We start from the raw sequence: 5000 nt of genomic DNA on the forward strand, positions 1-5000 counted from the left end.
AATCCAGCAGTAAAGATCTTAACCAATCTCAGAATGTGTCTTTTCAATGACAGGAATTAGCAACTCTAAGCAACATATTACTTACCAGACCTCAGTGAATTTGTAACCCTAATGAAAATATAATCAAAGTTATCATATAAACCGCATAAATGATCATATAACGTTGCCTGTAATGGTAATTTAACAATTTTCCGCAATTTACTGCCCTTACTATTGGAAAGGACGAACATTACACTGCTAACAATTTGTAAACAGAATGTGTAAATGCCGTGTTACAAAATTCTGTTTAACTTCAGCGTTCCTTTACGTTTGTTGACATTATTTATTGTCATTTTGAGATTAGTATTTTTAATATTTTCGCGTAATAATAATAATAATAATAATAAATAAAGATTTGAGATATAATCAATACCAAAGAAAACGTGAAAATTAACTTTATGATTTTGCTATTTGAAATGTACAATAAATGTAATACAATTCCGAGTTCTGCACACACATATATATACGTAGAATACATATTCAAGTGGGTATCTATACAAAAGTCGGTGTATACAGATCAATATTATTATTATATTACTATTATGGTGGCTAAATCTCCCTAATTTCAAGGAAAACACAGAGAGAGAGAGAGAACAGTCAATTTTACAGATATCCACACAATCTTCAACGAAGTCACACAGTTCCTTATTAACGAGGTTCCAGTGAAAGTGCAGGATGGTCCATCACACCTCTGGCACGCACAGGAAATTGAAACATTCAGCCCTGTTGGTTTATCATTTTCTGCCAAAGTCTGTTAAGTCTGCTTGGTTTATCATCTTGTGCCTAATTCTGCTTGGTTTATCATTTTTCGCCTAAGTCTGCTTGGTTTAGTTTGTCACTGTCCGCCTAACTCTGCTTCGTTTATAATTTTTTGCCTCAGTCTGCTTCGTTTATCATTTTGTACCTAAGTCTGCTTGGTTTATCATTTTGCCTAACTCTGTTGGTTTATCATTTTGTGCCTAAGTCAGTCACTGTCCGCCTTCTGGTTTATCATTTTCTGCCTCAGTCTGCTTGGTTTATCATTTTGTGCCTAACTCTGCTTGGTTTATCATTTGTGCCTAACATTTTATCATTTTGTGCCTAAGTCTGCTTGGTTTAGTTTGTCACTGTCCGTTCATTTTCTGCCTCAGTCTGCTTGGTTTATCATTTTGTGCCTAACTCTGCTTGGTTTATCATTTTGTGCCTAACTCTGCTTGGTTTATCATTTTGTGCCTAAGTCTGCTTGGTTTAGTTTGTCACTGTCCGCCTAAGTCTGCTTCGTTTATCATTTTCTGCCTCAGTCTGCTTGGTTTATCATTTTGTGCCTAAGTCTGCTTGGTTTATCATTTCGTGCCTCAGTCTGCTTGGTTTATCATTCTGTGCCTAATTCTGCTTGATTTATCATTTTGTGCCTAATTCTGCTTGATTTATCATTTTGTGCCTAATTCTGCTTGGTTTATCATTTTCCGCCTAATTCTGCTTGGTTTATCATTTTCCGCCTAAGTCTGCTTGGTTTATCATTTTGTGCCTAATCCTGCTTGGTTTATCATTTTGTGCCTAATCCTGCTTGGCTTATCATTTTGTGCCTAATCCTGCTTGGTCTATCATTTTGTGCCTAATTCTGCGGTGTCCATAATGCCTTCTGCAGCGACAGCGTCACCTCGGACATTTTTTGGAGGAGAAAATAAAGGAATAATACGGAGGAATGAAGAATGGAGGAGAGAAATGAGAGATGAACAAAAGAGGAATGAAGGCATAGAATAAAAAAATTTAAATAAAAAATAAAGATAGCAACAACTATAAACTACCTACTTTTTTGAGACAAAAATATATACATATATATATATATATATATATATATATATATATATATATATATATATATATATATATATATATATATATATATATATATATATATATATATATGTGTGTGTGTGTGTGTGTGTGTGTGTGTATATTTAACACTAAAGAAATCTTTATATTACGGCTTAAAAATTAAATGCACCCTGGCATTCGACAAAACCTTTAAGATCAAAAGTTCAACATCTAGAAGGGCTACTGAATATGAAAACGCAATTAATGTCTGTAGATCAAACGACCGTCACAAAAAGGAGCTTCCATAATTTGCATGAAATAGACGTCAGAGAGAGAGAGAGAGAGAGAGAGAGAGAGAGAGAGAGAGAGAGAGAGAGAGAGAGAGAGAGAGAAAGTAACCGCTCAGATAAATAAAAAAAACTGAAGGAAACTTAGAAGAGACAATAATGCACAGCACTGGGGAAAAGAGAATGTTCGACCTCAAGAACGAAATAATTCTCTCGGGACTGCGATGGTGAAATTAGGAAACGGAAAAAGAAAAAGTACTTAGGCAAAAAAAGTTACGATTATCTCTAATGATCTCTTTGTACACTGTTGCTGGGGGGAACACAATTGCTATGACGAAACATTTACCAGACCGTAAAGGATTAAAATTTTGGATTTGACGAGGTACAAAGATTTTTTTTTTTTTTAAAAAGAAATTGCAAACTTCTATTAGGAAAAGGATGTTTTAATGGGAATGGTGATGAGTACGTTATGGAAGCAAAACGCAATATATATACATATATTTACAAAACGCAATATATATATATATATATATATATATATATATATATATATATATATATATATATATATATATATATATATAAAATATATATATACACACATATATATAAATATATATATATCCATATAGTGAACTCATATATATATATATATAATTACCTGTGTTAACAGAGTCTACAGTTGAACTCCAGGTTCAGACTTGCCTTCGTTCAAGCTTGGTCACAATTAAGTGTAGACTGAAGGTACCCTTGTCGGAGCTTTCAAGAACACGAATACAATGAAAAAAAAAACACTTAAAAAGAACTTACCCGACAATAATGAAGGATGTGTATATGAAATCCCATGTAAGTCATGTGACAGCTTTTATATTGGTCAAACTGGAAATCATTAGAAAAAAAATTGGACTGGTGCTTTATTCTACCAACAGGTTGGTAAGACATAAAATTTAATTTAGTTTAATAAAAGAAACCTTTTGTAAGAATATGAATTTCAGATAACAAAAGTGAAAAGCTGGTCCATTTCAAAATGAATACGTAAAATGTATAAATTTTAAAGAAGGCAATTTGTCTGGGCTCCACCCGCATGGAAAAAATAACCGAATAATGGAGAAATGGCATCGGTCACATATGAGGTTACGTCTCCCTTTTTTCTGCCAGGTGCGAAAATTATCAGTATATGTATGTATGTATGTATATGTATCCATACATACACACATGTATACATACATACATTTCGCACCTAGCAGAAAAAAGGGAGACGTAACATCATATGTGACCGATGCCATTTCTCCATTATTCGGTTATTTTTTCCATGCGGGTGGAGCCCAGACAAATTGCCTTCTTTAAAATTTATACATTTTACGTATTCATTTTGAAATGGACCAGCTTTTCACATTTATTATCTGAAATTCATATTCTTACAGAATAAAGCACCAGTCCAATTAGTGGTATGATTGTTTTCCGTAACATGATGAAAATTGTGATGTTCTCTTATGCATATCTTATTCATTATATTATGCTGCCATTTCCTTTTTCTAATGGTTTTCCAGTTTGACCAATATATATATATATATATATATATATATATATATATATATATATATATATATATATATATATATATATATAATATATATATATATATATATATATATATATAGATATATATATATATATATATATATATATATATATATATATATATACTATATATATATATATATATATATATATATATATATATATATATATATATATATATATATATATATAACTATACAGCAAAGGCGTGAAGCCTCTGGAATATACACAGTAAATTACACTTGCATACACGTCCGGATACACACACACACACACACAAAGAAGGTTACAACTACAAGAAACTTCTCAAAGCGGAAAAAAACGATCTTGGAAACCTATTGTTTTTCCACAACCATCCCCCTAAAGAAGATTGTAACTGAAAGAGTCTGGAGAGAATCTGATACAGGTCTTAGAGGGATTATCCCCCTGGCGGATGACGTGATGCATTTTCGACACAGGATTTTTACCGAGCTCGCAAGAAAGTTAGTTGCCATGTTCCGCAAAAGTTTAATAATTGGTTCATGAAAAAATGGCCCGATAGGCTTTTGAAAATCAGATTGTGGGGGTTGCTAAACAGCGGAGCTAATGGCTTCTAAAAATTTAGGTTGATCGGTTTAGGAAATATAAGAATGATTGGCTTCAGTAAGCAGTCTTCGAAAAAGGTATGGTAGTTGAAGTCTTCTTAATCTTGATTTTTAATTAATTACCTGGTCATGGAGCTATAGTGGTTAAACCATTTAAATGTCTATGAGAAGGGCGAACAGAAAGAGACGCAGATATTTACAACAAAAAATATATATAGAAAACGGGACTCGCAGATAGACACACACACACACACACACACTCGCAAACGTTCAAAGGTAACGGTAAGAAAAATTTTATAACTAGGAATTGTACCGCGAATCGTCAAAGAAAACGTGACGGAATGACAAGGGTGGAGAGAGAGAGAGAGAGAGAGAGAGAGAGAGAGAGAGAGAGAGAGAGAGAGAGAGAGAGAGAGAGAGAGAGAGAGAGAGGTTGGAGAAATATGGCATTGAAGTGGCTGTCTCCTCCGCTGAGCCACAGACGATTTGGTAATCCTCTGCGGATTGATCTAAATTCTCTCACACACGAAGCTAAGCTGAGTAATCTCTCTCTCTCTCTCTCTCTCTCTCTCTCTCTCTCTCTCTCTCTCTCTCTCTCAGCATAACATGCCCAGTGGGTGAGTCTGATTACAAAGAAAAAGTCTAAGTGGTGAACAAAAAGGAATTATAGAAATACAAAAAAAAAAAAAAACCTGAACGAAATCCTTGGGTA

The 5000-nt window shown here is 33.4% G+C and overlaps 1 protein-coding gene across 3 annotated transcripts in view; it reads right to left on the bottom strand.

Annotated features, from left to right (window-relative positions):
* LOC136851575 (uncharacterized) overlaps positions 1-5000 on the bottom strand; it is a 1000137-nt gene that overhangs the window by 255323 nt on the left and 739814 nt on the right. The window lies entirely within an intron of this gene.

This window comes from Macrobrachium rosenbergii, chromosome 23, assembly GCF_040412425.1.
Source record: "Macrobrachium rosenbergii isolate ZJJX-2024 chromosome 23, ASM4041242v1, whole genome shotgun sequence".
NCBI lineage: Eukaryota > Metazoa > Arthropoda > Malacostraca > Decapoda > Palaemonidae > Macrobrachium > Macrobrachium rosenbergii.